A 19354-nucleotide genomic window follows, 5' to 3' on the forward strand; every position below is an offset into this window, starting at 1 on the left:
AGAGGGGAGAGGTCTGGTGTGGAAAGGTAGATCTGAATATTGTCAGCATAGAGATGATATTGGAGGTCAGAAGAGCTGATGAGTTCACCTAGTGAGGATGTATAGAGTGAGAATACGAGAGGTCCAAGAACAGAACCTTGGGGAACACCGACTGTAAGAGACTATGGGGGAGAAGAGGAGTCATGAGAGGAGACAGAGAAGGATCGGTCAGAAAGGTAGGAGGATAGCCAGGAGAGGGCAGTGTCACAGACCAAGGGAGTGAAGGATTTGCAGAAGGAGAGGGTGGTATACAGTGTCAAAAGCAGCAGAGAGGTCAAGGAGAATGAGCAGAGAGTAGTGGCCCTTGGATTTAGCAGAAAGGAGGTCTTTGCTGACATTTGTGAGGGCAGTTTCAGTGGAGTGGAGAGAACGGAAGCCAGACTGAAAAGGGTCAAGGAGGAAGTGGGAGGAAAGAAAGGTGGTAAGGTGGTTGTAAACAACACTCTCAAGGAGCTTGGAGACAAAAGGGAGGAGAGAGATGGGACAGTAGTTAGAGACAGTGTTAGGATCAAGGGAAGGTTTTTTAAGAATGGGGGAGACAAGGGCATGTTTGAATGCAGACGAGACAGTACCTGATGATAGTGAGAAATTAAGGAGGTGGGCAAGATGGCAGCAGGTAGAAGGAGAGAGGTAGCTCAGGAAATGTGAAGGGATAGGATCAACAGGGGAGGTGGAAGGGGGGAGGACCAGATGAGGGACATGACTTCCTCTCCAGATACAGGGGAGAAGAATGTTGGAGTCAGAAAAATGGATGGAGAGGGGTGATCCGGGAAAGGAGGAGGTGGATAGCAGGGGGACTGGTGGGATATGATGTCCTGATGTATGGAGTCAATTTTAGATGTAAAGTAGGTAGCAAAGTCAAGGGCAGAGAGCAAGGAGGGGAGGTGAGGAGGGGGTGGGCAGAGGAGGGAGTTGAAAGTGTTGAAGAGACATTGGGGATTTGAAGACTGAGAGGAGATGAGTTTCTTGAAATATGACTGTTTAGAGAGGGAAACTGCATCACTGTAGGATAAAAGCATAAATTTGAAATAGTGAAAATCAGCCTTAGAGCGTAATCTTCTCCACTGTTGCTCGGCAGTTCATGAACACTTTTGCAGGTATCTGGTGCATTTAGAATGCCAGGGTTGAGGTGTGAATCTGTGAGGGTGAATAGTGATCGCCACAGCAACAGAGTCCAGAGCAGAAATAAGGCAGGTATTGTACAGGGAAATGGCTTGTACAGGGCAGTAGAGAGACAGAATAGGGGAGAGAAGTGCATCAAGCTGGGAAGAAAAAGAAATGGTGTCAATAGCCTCAATGTTACGCTTAGTGATGGTGGCCTTAGGAGAGAGAAGAAGGGAAGGAGAGAGGGATAGGTTAAAAGAGAGAAGGTGATGGTCAGAGAGGGGGAATGGGGAATTAGAGTAATCAGAAATATCACAACGGTGAGTGAAGACCAGGTCAAGCAAATGCCTACTCACATGGGAGGATGAGGAGGTCCATTGGGAGAGACCAAAAGAAGAAGACGTGAGGGTAAGGAGTTTGGAGGCAGAGGCTTCTGTGGGGATATCAATAGGAATATTGAAGTCACCTAGGATAATAGAGGGAAGGTCAGAGGAGAGAGAGTGAGGGAGCCAGGAAGCAAAGTTGTCAATGAATTTGGAAGGAGGGCCAGGGGGATGGTAAATGACAGCTACTCTAAGGTGTGCTGTTGGAAGAGGCGTATAGCATGAACCTCAAATGTAGAGAAAATAAGAGATGGTTCAGAGGGTAGGAGTTGGTAGGAATAACCAGTGGACAGACCCCTACCCTACTACCATGGTGACCCCCAGGCCAAGGGGTGTGAGAGAAGATGAGGGCCCCAAAAGAGAGCAGTAGGGGAAGTGGTGTCAGAGGGTGAAATCCAGGTTTCAGTAATGGCTAGGAGATGCAAGTTTTTTTAGATTAAATGGTCATGGGTGGGTACGAGTTTATTACATACTGATCTGGAATTCCAGAGGGCACAGGATAGAGGGACAGTGTTTGTGGGAGAGATGTGAATTAGATTATGAGGGTTGCTGTAATGAGGAGGTGAGTTTAATATGGGTGGGCGAGATGAATGTAGTGGAGAGATTTTGCGGGGACCAGTGCTGGGAAGAGAACCTGGTGATAGGGGGGTGACATGGAGAGGAGCTTTGGAAGAGGTATTACCAGTGGGGTAGTCAAACATAGAAGGGGTAGAAGAGAATGAAAGTGGAGTAATGGGAAAGGAGAGGGAGGAAGGCAGACAGAGGAGGGGAGATAAAGGAAGGAGAAGGTGGAGGAAACAAGAGGGAAATTATATAGGTGGAAAAGGGGGCAGAGCAGAGGATTAGGTAGACACTAAGTGGCGTGGGAAGTACACATGATAATGGTGTGGATGAGTTGAATAGGGGGAGGAAAACTAGATGTAGGAATAAAGTATGAGTGTTAGAGAAACTACAGGAGATTAGCAGAGAAGCAAGTAATAGTACAGTGGAGGAAAAGGTGCCTGCACAATTACCAAACAAATATTGAGTAGAGGAAAAGAGATTTAATGGGGAAGAAATGGAATATTAAAGTAAACTGAATTAGAAGACAGATGACAGACTAGGAAAAGAAAAAAAGGTAGGAAGACATTATTTCTAAGAAATAAACTGAAATTGGCACAGAATACTATAGGCTATGAGGTGTTTGCGAGATGACAGAATCAGCACAAATATTAGCAATTAAAGTGTAAGTTCTTATAGTGAGCAAACAGAGACCAGTGATGATTGTCCAGGTTATGCAGACAGCAGTTGCTTGTAGTGTAGATATTGTGATCTTACATTTCTTGATTATGCTTTGTCCATATGTTCTTGTTTAAGAACGGTTTGAGGTTAGAGTGGTCTTCTTCTGTTTAACTTCGGTTTAATGCCGGTATAATGCTGAATTTGGTAAGAAATGTGAAGCGCACTTTTAAAATTATGCCATAGACAGCCCAAGGGCCTGCAGCCTTCCTATGAAATTTAAATAGTCAATTCTGGCATGTGTATGCAATGACTCCAATCAAACCCCAATACCCTCCCACTAGTATGGCTAGCAATAAAGTTACTAACACAAACAAACAAGGAATGCCACAAAGCTAATAAGAACTAGGTCTAGTTATCTATTCACTGTGAAAATAGTTCTAACTTAGATCTTCTGCTGCAATGATGAGGTTACCTAATATGCAGTACACTTTGCAAATAGTTCAAAATTAGATGTTCTGCAGCAATGATGAGGGTACCTAATATGCAGAACACTTTGCAAATAGTTCAAAATTAGATGTTCTGCAGCAATGATGAGGTTACCTAATATGCAGTACACTTTGCAACTAGTTCAAAATTAGATGTTCTGCAGCAATGATGAGGGTACCTAACATGCAGTACACTTTGCAAATAGTTCAAAATTAGATGTTCTACAGCAATGATGAGGTTACCTAATATGCAGTACACTTTGCAAATAGTTCAAAATTAGATGTTCTGCAGCAATGATGAGGTTACCTAATATGCAGTACACTTTGCAAATAGTTCAAAATTAGATATTCTGCAGCAATGATGAGGTTACCAAATATGCAGTACACTTAGCAAATAGTTCAAAATTAGATGTTCTGCAGAAATGCTATAATGATATAATGCTCTATGCATGTTCTTACTGATCTGTATACACATTAATAATATGTTCAGTAGCTTTGGGCTATAGTCAAATTACAAAGCACATAGAAAAACCCAGTGAAGGAAACCAAGAAATCAGAAACCCAGAAAGGGGTTAATATTATTTAGTCTTAAGACCACCTTAGCAGAAGCACCTTGTCATGGCAGATGGCTAACAATGAATGTGCAAATATGTATATCTGAGTCTTATGCATTTTATTATAATGTAGAGTGCAGACCTTTTTTGCTGTCTTATTGCAGTGTGCTGGGGAAAATTGTGTTTTTTTATTATCATGTAGAGTGCAGACCTTTTTTCTGTCTTTTTGAAGTGTGCAGGGGAAAATTGTGTTTTTCTTGTCTGAAACTTATACCCCTTTTACACTGGAGCTAATACCTGGGTTATTTCAGGGTTAACCCGGGCAGCTCCTTGGTGTAAAAGGGGTGAGGGTTGGATCGCCGGGTTGAGAGACCCGGCAATCCAACCCAGGTAAATAGCAGGGCTTAACACGGGAGTAAACCGAAAAACCGTGCTGTGTGTATGGCGCACTCTGGGTCTTGATGACCTGCAGTGCGCCGCAAGCTGGCCGATTGGTCCATCTTCAGTGGCACTTGGAGATGACGTAATCTCCAAGCGTCCACTTTCACGCCGGAAAAGCTGGGTCTATGCAGACCCAACTGCGGTGTGAGTGGCCCCGACTCGGGAATATCCAGAGTCGGCGCCGGCTAAATTCCGGGTCTGATCCGGATAGGAACCCTGTTCCAACTCCGGGTCAGACCTGGAATTTTGGTGGAAAAGGGGTATTATAAACATCTGTTGTTTCCATATGCTAACAGGGGTGAAATGCAAATTAGCTTGTACAAACCTCTTTAACTTGTACCAACAATTGTCTTTATTTCTGTTAAAATTTATTCTTTAAAGCTATATTTTTTTTCATACTAGAAATTGTAAATATAACACCCAGAGTTTAAATAATTTTTATATTACTTATTAATTAAAATATGGGGATTTATTTTTACTAATATACATAATTAATCATATAATTGGGCTAAAATTTCATGCTTACATATTATATTTAGTTTGTCATCTATCATCTAAGAGAACCCTAAAGAACATTATTTGTGTATTAAAAAAATAAATAATTAATTTGAATATGCATTCAAAATACTACTACTGTTGATTTGCTTATAATAATAATAATAATAATAATAATAATAATAATAATAATAACTGCAATCAAAATAATTCATATTACATAGATTTTTACCAGACTATAAAAACAAATACATTTATATTCAAATTATATACATTAATATGTGTTTATGTGTACGGATTGTAAATGATATGTTTCCATAATTACACTTACATGGGCTCACTGAAACATGAAGTTAATCTCAGAAAATCTTACAGACATTTCAAACCCATTTAGCATTCATTTGGAGTATAGAAGCCCTAATTGATCATCCAAAGGCAGAGATTACTATGAACCAACAATCACGTCAATCAGTTTCCCTTTTAAAAATTTCCTAATAGAAGTTTATAGTTGAATATCCGAATCCAGATAAAATATACAGGAATGTAGGTGTATGCAGATCATTGATCATATTTAATAGTAAATTACCAGCAAGCTAGTTATTCATCTGATTGCATATCTCACATAATACTGCCAGTCACAAGTCCATCTTGAAGATTCACAAGAACATTGGATATTATCTTGTGACTGCTTGTAGATTTCTGCAGTGCCTTATAGCTTTTATACTTTCTACTATACAGTGTATTTTGTTAATATATAGTGACTTTCTTAAAGTTACTGATAACACTGTTTAACAAAAATATAACGTTCAGTAATAGCATGTTTTCAATTTATAAATGTCATTTACAAACAATAACAGGAATGAAATTTGATACATCAATTCCAGGTAACATGTTACACACTTTTTATTGCACATTAATAACACATTTTAAATCAGTTATTGTAACCCAAATTTAACCCACTGCACTATGCATGAGAGACAACTTTTTGAAAATTATTAAGGGTGCATGCATTGCATCTTTTATCTACATCAATTATGCTATGCATAGACATGACTGCAGGCTACAAACATAGGAAAAGCCAGGAAATACAAGTGAAAGAAACCCAGAAAGCATAAAGTCCCATATATGGAACTATGATTGTGTTAATTAGCAAAAAGGAAAGAAGAATATGTAAATAAAATATATATTAAGTAATCATAACTTGCACATATCTTGAACTAATGATACTGTTTAGTTCAATAGAAACTTTATGAAACTTAAACATTTATATTTCTACAAATTCTAAAATATATGAAATGGGATAATTCAGCAATAGGTAATATATCAATGTATTTCTTATTAATATAATTTTGTTGAATTGGCATTTTATAACATAATGTACAGTGTTTGAAATATATCTAATACAAATAACTAGAAGGGAAATGCCGTTGTTACATATTTGTAATAGTTTATGCAAGATTAATTTGGGTAGAGGTTCTGAAATAACACATTTTTGCGATGCATTGTTTGGTCTTGTTTTACCAACAGATAAACTGTTATAGATTCTTCTGCAGTCTAAAAATTTCACTAATAATAATTTAACCAAACCATATGTTGGTTTTTACTGGAATTTTAAAACATAATACTGGGGGTTTGAATAATAATTTAAATATTACTACTACTAGTAAATAATAATAATAATAATAATAATAATAATAATAATAATAATAATGATAATAATAATAATAATTATTATTATTATTATTATTATTATTATGAAGAAGAATTCAAAATTAATTTATATTAATTTACATAATTCATCTTACATCAGATAAAGCTTCATTACACATTCATGAATTTTTGTGATTTCTGTTAATTTAAGAATAAAGTTGAACCAATAATGTTGGTCAGAGAGACTCACAATAATACCAATGGACCCATGTAATTGAATGTATATGCTACATGTACAAACCTCATTGAAATAAATGGGACCTTTAAAATAAATTATATTCTTGAGTTTGTCATTACTAGCTAAATTGGCTAATTTTAGGATATTCTGCCATTTGCCTTCTGGAATTGCTTGTTGAATTCAAAATGATTCTGCAATTTTATTTATAAGCCCTATAACAACTCAACAGCACTAATTGGCTATTTATAGCATCAAAGGAGATTCAGAAGTCTTTTATTTAATGGATTGTGATGGTTTATGCAATTATTCAGTAAAGGAGGTATTGTTTTATACTCATGAAACTCTGTAATTTCCAAATTCTAACAGGAATGAAATGGGATGCAAATTCACAGACAGGTAAGTGTTTATAGTATTATTATTATTATTATTATTATTATTATTATTATTATTATTATTACTATTACTATTATTACTATTACTATTACTATTATTATTATTTGGAATGGATGGGTTTCTATATATTTTTTATTTATTGCATATTTAATCCTACCATCAGGATACAATATAATTATTTCATTCAATTCCTGATAGACTGAATGTGCAATAACCCTCTCTATGTAATTTTTGACTTTCTTAAAGTTAGTATCAAGTATATAACTATTAAACATATTAAACATAACAATCAGTAATAGAGGAATATTTTAAATTAATACATTTAAAAAAAAATTCAAACACTAATAGGAATGAAATGGGATGCATCAAATCCTGGTAATATCTATAGTCCCTTTTTATTATAATAACACATTTAAAATCAATTATTGGAACAAGTTTATAACTGATCAACACTGATGAACACTAATATATATGACGCAATATTTAGGCAACTGAAAAATAGAAATAATAATGGATATACAGTGCATTTTTTAGGTACAACTTGGTTGAAATAAATGGACCTTTAAAATTAATTATATTTTGGAGCTTGTCATAAATAACTAAATGGGCTAACTTTAGAATATTCTGCCTTTTATGTACCCTTATGGAGTTGCTTGTTGATTTCAAAATGAATATGTAATTTGTATTAAAAACCCTATAACAACTAAACAACACTAATTGGCTATATATAGCATCAGGAGTTTTTTATTTCATTGATTGTGGTGGTTTACTTATATGGAAAATCGTACAATTATTCAGTAAAAGATGCAATGTTTAAACTAATGAAACTATGTTGTTTCCAAATTCTAACAGGAATGAAATGGGATGCAAATTCACAGTCAGGTAAGTGTTTATATTATTATTATTATTAGTAGTAGTAGTAGTAGTAGTAGTAGTAGTAGTAGTAGTAGTATTATAGGAATGGATAGGTTTGTTTTTATTGTTTTATTCATTGTATATTACTTATCTAATCCTACCATCGGGATACAATTTTGTAGGTATATTCAAGAGAATTATTTTATTCCAATACTGATAAGCTGAATGATCCATAACCTTCTTTACATAATTTGTGACTTTTTCAAAGTTAGTGTCATGTACATAATTATAAACATAAAAATTAGTCAAATATAGGAATGTTTTAAATGTATACAATTGAAATCTTTTTCAAACTCTAACAGGAATGAAATGGGATGCATCAAATCCAGGTAATATCTACAGTCCCTTTTAATTGTACCACATTTAAATTCACTTATTTTAACACATTGGAAATCAATTATTGGAACAAATTAAAATCTGATGAACACTAATTTAAAATATAACTCCCAATATTTAGATACTTGCAAAAATTCAAATAATGGTTGTACAGTGCATTTTTTATATATAACTAACCACCAACAAACTAATCTGCAATCATTTTCCATTTTATCATCCATATTATATAAACCACCATACTATATAACCACCTTACCAACTGCATGGTTTCACTAGTCTGTATGCACATTGAAGGAATATATAGTATGTCTGTGTTGTGATAAAACTACATAATGCATTGGAAAAGGACTACCATTTTTCTGACAACCAGAAGATATTTCAGTCACCACCCCAGGCAGTGGAATGGTCAGGTCAATAAGATGGCAAAACTTATCAACATCTTGTTTCCAAATTATAACAATTCTAGCATTGATGAAAATACCAGCAGGAGAGCTTTTACAGAGCCCTATTATACAAACAAATACTGTACTGTATACTTATCTTGTTTTATTGTATTTTAATATAGAATATCAGGGTTTTATTTGTATATTAAAGTTGACTATTGACAAAAATTATGTCATTATGATGGCCTTTAATGACAGTTAGTATAATATCTAAGCCCTCCCATCAGTGATGATACTTGCAGAGAATTCTAGCATAACACATATCTACAGTCTGTAAACACTTCTGTTATTTACATACTTACTCATCACAAAAACTTACTCATCACAAAACACCTCATGATGAAAACAAAGACACTTATGAAAATCAACCAATAACTACAGCAGTTGACTACTGAAAATAATTATGTCATTATGTTGGCCTTTAGTGACACTTAGTATGAACTCTGACATTATACACAATTAAAAAAGTAAAACAGTATAGAAGAAAAGAAAAAAAGCACACACTGATTCACAGGACACATACAGAGTAGAATAAATACTGTGTAGTGAGGAAAAATCATATCAATGTAATCATATTGATGCCCCACATTGAACCTAAAATTCACAGTGCACAGAGCACGCCTACCACCAAGTCTTCTTAAAAACAAAAACTTGCACACACTCTGAGCACCCTGCAACACTGTACAATGCCTTCCAGCTCAGCCTGCACCTGCCTGACACTATGTACTATGGTGAAATCATACAATTTATACATTAAAAAATGACTGTTTTTTAACTTACAACCACTTTTTTTAAACACTAACAGAAATGAAATGGGATGTATCATCAACAGGTAATGGATGACAGCCTCCTTCTATTGTGAAAATAACATTGAAATCAGTAACAGAAAAAAATATTTTTAAGCACCAGTGGAAAAGATTTAAAACACAATATCTGTCTAAATAAATGTTAAAGAGATATTTATCTTATAATTTAAACAAGGGCATAAGTATATATGATGTAAAGTAAGGCTGGTATAAACCTGATGCATTTGCTGCCATTGAAGTCGTATATACAGTTTGAGTCTCCCATATCCAAAATGCTTGGGACCAGGGGTATTTTGGATATTGGAATATTCCGTATTTTGGAATATTTGCATATTATAATGAAATGTCTTGGGAATGGGACCCAAATATACACACGGAATGCATTTATGTGTTATATACACCTTATACACACAGCCTGCAGGTCATTTTATACAATATTTTTTATAATTTTGTGCATCAAAAAAAGTTTGTGTACAGACATGAAATTCATTTATGTTTCATATACACCTTATGCACACAGCCTGAAGGTTATTTTATAAAATATTTTTAATAATTTGTGCCTTAGACAAAGTTTATGTACATTAAACCATCAAAAATCAAAGGTTTCATTATCTCAGTCATGCTGAAAATATTCCGTATTTCGGAATATTCCGTATTTCGGAATATTTGGATATGGAAGACTCAACCTGTACTGTATGTACAACTCAGCATTTGGATGGGAATACTCTATTTTTGTGTGTATTTTGTTAATGCAAATTACACATATTTAAACACCAATGATACTTTTATGTTACCAATTAGACAATAATTTTGTTGAATTTTATAAAATACTACACAATATTTGGAATATATGTAACTCCATTCATTAAAAAGGAAATGTCATTGTTAAATATTAGTAATACTATCCCAGACTCCTTTGAGTAGAGGTTTAGTTCTTGACGATAATAAACATATATATATATATATATATATATATATATATATATATACACACTGTATATTATTTGATTTATAAACCAAATATAAGCGGAAAGTTCACATCCTCAGGTAGCTGAGTGGTCATGTCCCTGGGATAATGATTGCCCCTGTTACAATATGGCCTATGTGAAACTAAAAATGTTTTTCTTTCTAAATTCTATCACAATGAATAGGGATGAAATGGGAAACTAAGTCAACAACAGGTAAGTTTTTATACAGTCCTTTGCATTGTAAGAACAATGTAATTATTTAGAAAAACAATACAATACAAAAGTACTGTATTATGTTTTTTTTATAAAACGATTTAAATGGATGTATTCATGTTTATACATCTACATTGTTAATAGAAATATAATAGAGTGCAGTTAGTTTATCACTATACTCTTATGTAAACCATCAAACTATTTGGAACTTCTTACAGATTTCCTTGAGACATACCTTTAATGTCTTAGGGAAATCACAACTCCCAGAGGAATAACCAGAATTGTCAAGTAAAGAATTTATAGTACTCCCATGTGTGAGTTTATCATTATTCTCATCACCACCCAAAAACAATAAATGTATACATAACAAAGTATTTAAGGTGTAACATTTACACTGATCTGCAGCAACTAAACAGCAATTAGCTTTTATTTGTTTAGAGCAGTGTTGGCTAACCTTGACACTCCAGCTGTTGTGGAACTATATATCCCAGCATGCCCTGCCACAGTTTTAGCATGCCCTAATAGCAAAACTGTAGCAGTGCATGCTGAGTTATGTAGTTCCTTAACAGCTGGAGTGTCAAGGTTAGCCAACACTGGTTTAGAGCAAGTAACACACATTTGTGTTCTAATGCTTATTGTAATTTAATTCTATTTGATTTTATTTTTGGCAATGAAGATTTGTAGAACATTTTAGAGTGGCAGATGAACAACTAAATATTAGATCATGTATTACCTCCTCACTACACTTTAGGGGAAACTGCTTCTGTGTTTAGATACATAACACATATTGAGCTGGGATGTATACATTTTTGGATGAAAATTGTGATATATTTCTCAATTTTTTATTTACATACCAACAACTGTGATCGACAGTATGCAGGAATACTTACATTCCTAGCTATAAGAAGACTCCATGATATATGACACAGGAGTCCTATTGCACATGTGCTGCCATCAGCCTGCGCATGAGCAATCAACAAGGGGACAGAGAGGAATCTTCGGATCCCTTTTCATGACATTCTGCATAAAGAAGCCCTTAGGCTTCTATAGGCAATGCCATCTATAGATGATGTCTATCATACAGGAGCTCTGAAGCTTGCTGCATACTCCCACATCACAGCCCCATAGAATTCTATAAGGACTGCTGTGCTGGGGGCCTGCAGTGTATATCTATGATATCTGCTGCTGACCCTTTTTAATAATATAGTGAGCCATATGTATTGCGGTAAACCTCTGAAAACTGCAGTATTCTGAGGTTTTAGCACATTTTTTTCATTGATATGTGACACCCAATATCATATAATACAGTACATGGTAATTAATCATTTATTTTCACAATGATATCTAAATCAAATAGGAAAATAAATTATTAAAATATCACCAGCAAAAATGACATAATAATTACTTACTAAGAACCAGATTCTATGTTTGAAACTTTTTGAAAATTCTGGTTATAATCTCCCAAAATCAGGTAAATTTCCTGAATACAGTATCTTTGCATTTTCTTGCTTTCTCTAATTCTTTTATTTCCATGATTTTACAGACAAAGCACAGGCACCTAAACAAGGTACATTCATTCTTTCAGCTTTGTTCTTGTGTTTTTCTTGGAAACTATTCTCATCATGATCCAAACTGATAAACCTGAATAGCTTACTACAAAGGACAAACCCAAATCAGATTGACAGAGAATTGTTAAGCTGCCCGCAACTGTTGTGATTTTAATTGGTCAACTTTTGTGGGCCCAACACACCTAATCAAATGTTAACCATTTAAATTACATTTGATTAGAGTTAATAAAAAACCTGGTCTTGTAATGATCCCCCTATCCAATGCAAAATTAGGAAATGAGTCCTTGAGTACCTTGCGGATTTTACATTTTGAACATTAGATCCCCATACATGTCAGGCAAATACTGATACTAATACTTCAGCCCTACAAAAAAATTAGTACAGGTATACAGTATATACACTTCATAAAATGATTGCAATTAGTTAGCAACTGATTATTGATCAATTTAGCCACAAATGCTGATATATTATATTGTAGCAGATATTGGGTAACTGACTCAGAATTACATTATGTACAGTATGACCCACAATTGACCAATTCCAGTGGTGGCTCCAGAGGTAGGGCTGCAACGCAGTACAAAATTAAAATAGGCACATTTTGTTATTCTGCATTTGGACTTATTTGGCAGTTCTGATAATAACCTCCTAAAATTTGTCAAATACCTGAGTAGCTGTGTTGATTTTTATAAAATATATTAATATGTATAATTTATATTTTTGCTATTATCTTTTTAATACTTTCATTTCCATGATATTACAGACAAAGCAAAGGCGCCTAAACAAGGTATGTTCATTTTTTATTTTCCACGTGTGCAATTCTTGACATGAACATAAATTTTGTCGGAAACTATTATCATCATGATGCAAACTGATTAACCTGATACAATGAACAAAACCAAATCAGATAGACACAGGTAATTGTAAAGCTGTCCACAAATGTTGTGACTTTGACTGGTCAACTTGTGTGGGCCCATCGCACCCAATCAAATGTGAACAATTGAATTCACATCAAATCAGAGTTGATAGAAAACCTGGTCATGTAATGATCCTCTTATCCCTATACGGCACATGAACTGATATATACAGCACATTGATAGTAAGACAGTGAAAACAATGTCTGACCGGATGCTATGGTTCAGTGAATGTTTTGCACATAAATACAATATACATATGTGTCACATACATCTATCCTCCATGTGCTATAAGTCGTGTTACTCATAACGCATGAGCACTGCGTGACTTGGCAACACAGAGTGTACTTTCGTGCAACGTTTTACCTTAAAACACATATTTGCAAAGCAATGTGAATGGGACACACAAGCAGGTTATGCTGATTAAAATTATGTGTGGCATGCCTATATTTTGTGTGTGACAATGGTTATATCTCCGTGCGAAATGCTATGTTACAGTGTCATCGGCGGTGACGCTGTAACATAGCATTTTGCATGCAGATACTGCCGTAGTTGCACACAGAATATAGGCATGCTACATATCATTTAGCATAAGCTGCTTGTGCGTCCTATTCACATCACTTTGCAAATAAGATGAAGATGCATTTTAATGGAAAAAGTTGCATGAAAAGACGCTCTGCGCTACTGAGTCGTGCTACGGCATAGTGCGGCTAGAAAGGCTGTTTAACGTGCAAGGAGGCTAGATGTATGTGGACACATCTGTAAGTAAATAAGTATTAGAATATCTTGGGGATTTTTGCTTAATAATTAGAGCCACAATTATTTCTGGCTAATATTGTTATTAATACTTCAATCCTACAAAAATATTAGTATATGTATAATTAAAGTATATAAAACACTGTCATTTTCCTTAAGTGTTTGTTTTTGGGGATATTTCATAGTAATGGCCACATACGCTGCTATATCGCAGCAGATATTGGGTAATTCACACAGTATTGCAATGTGGCCCAAAATGTGGCTCAGAACTAATACCCAGTAACAATGCATTTAAAGTAATCAGATCATGTTCAGTATAAAGGCAAAGGCAGTCAAAAAATCATTACAGATGACAACTTCCAGCCTGTATGTGTGGCCATCTTTCAACTCTAACTGTAAGCTGTAATACTGAATGTGATCTGAACAGTTGTCCTACGGGGTCACACTTTATCCAACTTGACCATTTACATCAAATGAATGTGCTCTCTGACCATTCAAAAATGACAAATGCTCTCACATATAATGGGATGGGGAACCAAACAACCAACAGGTAACCTAGGGTAAACTAAGCATTATATATATGTAATAGTTGCAGAACACCCACTGCCATCCAGAACTTAAGTGTCTACCACAGGAAAACCTTAATTTGGCAGACATAGTCATACCCACTTCTAATGCGCATTATAATTTAATATTAATCTTCAATGTAAATATAAAGACTTGTAGAATGTATTTAGAGTGAGAGATTAATGACTAAAATATAGATTTACGTGAAATTACATCCATATTTAGATTCATAATATTACATATAGTAGTACTGTACATTAAAATGTATACATTTATTTTTGCAATTACTTCAGAATCAAATGAGAAAATAAATGGCTACAATATAAACATCAGCAAGAACTACAGAATAAGAACCAAATTTTGTTAATCTGTGTTTGAAACTCTTTGTCAGTTTTGAGATTATTACCTTCTAAAATTCATTGTTGATTTATGTATATATATATATATATATATATATATATGTTTATATATATTTATATATATATATATATATATTTATATATATATATATATTAAACATTCATTTTTGCTGCTTCTTTATTTCTAATACTTTCATTCTTTAAATTCCATAATATTGCAGACAAACTACAGCCTATGCAGCCACAAGGTATAGTACATTTTAAATTTTTACACTTGTATATTTGTTGACTTGAACTTCAAGTTAGTCAGAAGCAATTCCCATCATGATCCAAAGTGATCAGCCCAAACAGCTTGCTACAAAATACATACCAAATTCAGAATGGGATCAAGCAGTCCACGCATGTTGTGAATGTGATTGTTCTATATGTGTCAGCAAATCACATCTTATCAAATTTGAACCATCTGTATGACAGTTGATTGGGGCTTACAGAAAACTGGATCATGTAATTACCCCCTCTTCCCTTTAATACACATGAACAGATATATATATATATGTTGAAATATGGTTACCTCCGGTAGTTCATATGGTTCATGCAGATTCATTGAGTTCAAAACTATGGCCCTGATTCAGAGCCGGACACTCTGACCAGAGCGCTTGCTCTGAATCAGGGCCCACCTCCATAATTATGGAGCGTCCTCCTGGACGCTCGTATAGCTGTGGGTCACCACCCACAGCCTATACGAGTGTGCAGGTTGATGGTCACGATGGTCTTGACCATCGCGACCATCGCCACTGCGAGCCGAAGCCTGCGGTTGAGTTTCTCAACCACAAGGCCTGGAGTGATTTTGGCTCTATCAGAGCCCAAATCACTCCCACTGACATCACTAGTGATGTCAGTGGGGCCGGCTTCTGACGGTAGGCGTTCCCTTGGGAACGCCCCCGTCTGGGAGGCACGCCCCCGGCACACCCACCAAAGGAGGCGTGCTGTCAATCAACATCGACAGCACGCCCCCTTTGACCAGACAACGAGCGAAGGAAAGTCCTTCGCTCGGCGCGTCTCGCGCATGCGCATGACGGAGCTCCCACCGTCGTGCGCATGCACAGTGCACACCATCGACCCACTTGCGAGCGGACAGCTGCTCGTGAGTGGGTCTGAATCAGGCCCTATATGCATCTGAAACTCTTACCTTAAACTAATCTAAACTAGTACAACAACTGCTGAACATTTACTAGAATATTTTTATAGTATAACTGGGGAATATATGAAACAATGAACTGACAAGACAAAAATGTAAATTAGCAACAGTTGACAACTGTACGTGTATTCATATTAATTGTTATATCCAGATATTCTGAATAAGTACAGTCAGGTGCATAAATATTGGGACATTGACAGAATTTTCATATTTTGGCCTCTATTCACCACCACAATGGTTTTGAAATGAAACAAACAAGATGTGCTTTAACTGCAGACTTTCAGATTTAATTTTAGGGTAATTACATCTAAATCAGGTGAACAGTGTAGGAATTACAATGGTTTCTATATGTGCCTCCAATTTTTTTAAGGGGCCAAAATTAATGAGACAAACTAAACAATCGTAAATCTAAATTTCACTTTTTAATACTTTGTTGCAAATCCTTTGCAGGCAATTACAGCCTGAAGTCTGGAACGCATTGACATCACCAGATGCTGGGTTTCATCCCTGGTGATGCTCTGCCAGGCCTCTACTGCAAATGTCTTCAGTTCCTCCTTGTTCTTGGGGCATTTCCCCTTCAGTTTTGTCTTCATCAAGTGAAATGCATGCTCAATTGGATACAGGTCAGGGGATTGACCTGGCCAATGCATAACATTCCACTTTTTAGCCTTAAAAACTCTTTGGTTGCTTTTGCAGTATGCTTCGGGTCATTGTCCATCTGCACTGTGAAGCACCATCCAATGAGTTCTGAAGCATTTGAGTGAATATGAGCATATAATATTGCCTGAAACACTTCAGAATTCATTCTGCTGCTTTTGTCAGCAGTCACATCATCAATAAATACAAGGGAACCAGTTCCATCGGCAGCCATACATGCCCACGCCATGACACTACCACCACCATGCTTCACTGATGAGGTGGTATGTTTTGGATCATGAGCAGTTCCTTTCCTTCTCCATACTCTTTTCTTTCAATCACTCTGGTACAAGTTGATCTTTGTGTCATCTGTCCATAGGATGTTGTTCCAGAACTGTAATGGCTTTTTTATATGTTGTTTGGCAAATTCTAATCTGGTCTTCCTGTTTTTGTGGCTCACCAATGGTTTACATCTTGTGGTGAACCCTATATATAATCCCCCCATGAAGTATTCTCTTGATTGTTGACTTTGACACATATACACCTACCTCCTGAAGAGTGTTCTTGATTTGGTCAACTGTTGTGAAGGGCTTTTTCTTTACAAGGGAAATAATTTTTTCTGTCATCCACCACAGTTGTTTTCCGTGGACTTCCGGGTCTTTTGGTGTTGCTGAGCTCTCCGGTGCATTCTTTCTTTTTAAGAATGTTCCAAACAGTTGATTTGGCCACACCTAATGTTTTTGCTATCTCTCTGATGGGTTTGTTTTGATTTTTCAGCCTAATGATGGCTTGCTTCACTGATAGTGACAGCTCTTTGGATCTCATTTTGAGAGTCGATAACAACTAATTCCAAATGTAAATGTCACACCTAGAATCAACTCCAGACCTTTTACCTGCTTAATTGATAATGAAATAACGAGGGAATAGCCCACACCTAGAAACCGTTGTAATTCCTACACCGTTCACCTGATTTGGATGTAATTACCCTCAAATTAAATCTGAAAGTCTGCAGTTAAAGCAAATCTTGTTTGTTTCATTTCAAAGCCATTGTGGTGGTGAATAGAAGCCAAAATATGAAAATTCTGTCAATGTTCCAATATTTATGCACCTGACTGTAAATGGTGATGTACTAGGCCAATTCAATTGTGTTGCCAATGTAATTCCAATAATTTGTTTATATTTTTAGTTCTGTTGACAGTTTTTGAAAATTCTTTATTCACGGATTAACAATGGAGCTCATCATAGTCATCACACCCTCCCACTAAATTAGCACACATACATCCTGAAATTCTGATATGATTGCTAAAGGTTTAGGCTCTTATCACCAAATAATCCACTTTAAAGCTATACCTTTGATTAGCATAAAATGAATAGGATACATTTACATTCGCCTCCTTAGTAAAACTCTATTTGAATTGAATAATTCATTTATAAATTATCTTGGGTACTGTGCATGAGACTGGGCACCTGATGCCCCACCCTGTCATCCCTCATCTAATATATATATATATATATATATATATTACCAATGATTGCGGCACTCAGGGAATAAAAAGGACACAACATGGCAGTCAATAGGATATCGACGTTTCAATGCTTCTGCATTTTCATCAGGGTCCTGATGAAAATACAGTAGCATTGCAACGTCAATATCCTATTGACTGCCCTGTTGTGTCCTTTTTATTCCCTGAGTGCCGCCATCATTGGTATTGTATCTTATTTGTCTCTATTTGACATTATCCGGCAGGCAACGGGGAGAGGAATTGTTTATATAGCCACTGCCAGATTTACAAAGAGTTTTATATATATATATATATATATATATATATATAGATACACAGTACACACAGATACATAGCTTTTGCCCTTCTGCTCCACGAGAGGTTTCTGTCCTCCCTGAGCTCACCTTAGGACACCTGCGTTACGGTTTGACAGTATGTCAGCAGATATACAAAACATTAATTTAATTTCAAGGATGTATAAAATCTACAATAATTGTACTGAATTACATACCATGTAGGCCATTTCATGGACTTTAACACTATATTATTATTGTTGTTATTATTATTATTATTATTATTATTATTATTATTATTATTATTATTATTATATTTATTCTTAGTATTACTAATAATAATTTATTTTATTGCCATTATAATATATGCATTTAAACATTGTTAAAGCCTTTTTTCAACTATTTTATTTCTTTATTTTATTAACTTTTAGGGTTTTTCTCCAAATGGGGATGAAGAATTCACACTGCAATCTAAACTGCTTTTATGCTAAACAAAATAGAAGGCGACTCATTGCTAGAGACAAATTATAAATTATTTTCTATGTACACGATTTCAGAATAATTTCTAATTTTTTTATCAGATGTGTCTCAACAATGTGTAAAAAAAATGCTTTGCTTAATGTTAAACTGTACTTATCAATAAACATTGAAATGCGTTAGATGCTAAATTGAAAATAAATGCGCAATGTTAAAAGTAAATCTCTGTATTTGTGTATTTATTTTTAGATTGTAAATCTAAATTAAAAAGGATATTTCCACCTTTAGTGGAGTTGTTGATATTTAAATATGCTCCTAGATTATTAGAATGTAGCCCTCCACTTTTACCTGCATCAAAAGCCAGATCAGTTGAAATTGTACTCAATCACCCTATAATTTAGTA

The 19354-nt window shown here is 35.1% G+C and overlaps 1 long non-coding RNA gene across 1 annotated transcript; it reads left to right on the forward strand.

Moving 5' to 3' along the window:
• Positions 1 to 7851: 7851 nt before the first annotated feature.
• On the forward strand, positions 7852 to 19057 carry LOC148506208 (uncharacterized). Its single transcript, XR_015869812.1, has 8 exons — positions 7852 to 7885; positions 8221 to 8247; positions 9503 to 9529; positions 10655 to 10684; positions 12228 to 12251; positions 13013 to 13036; positions 15067 to 15093; positions 18906 to 19057. It is a non-coding gene; the product is annotated as an uncharacterized LOC148506208 (long non-coding RNA).
• Positions 19058 to 19354: the final 297 nt, after the last annotated feature.

The sequence above is a fragment of the Taudactylus pleione genome, unplaced genomic scaffold, assembly GCF_031769625.1.
Source record: "Taudactylus pleione unplaced genomic scaffold, aTauple2 ptg000421l, whole genome shotgun sequence".
Classification (NCBI taxonomy): domain Eukaryota; kingdom Metazoa; phylum Chordata; class Amphibia; order Anura; family Myobatrachidae; genus Taudactylus; species Taudactylus pleione.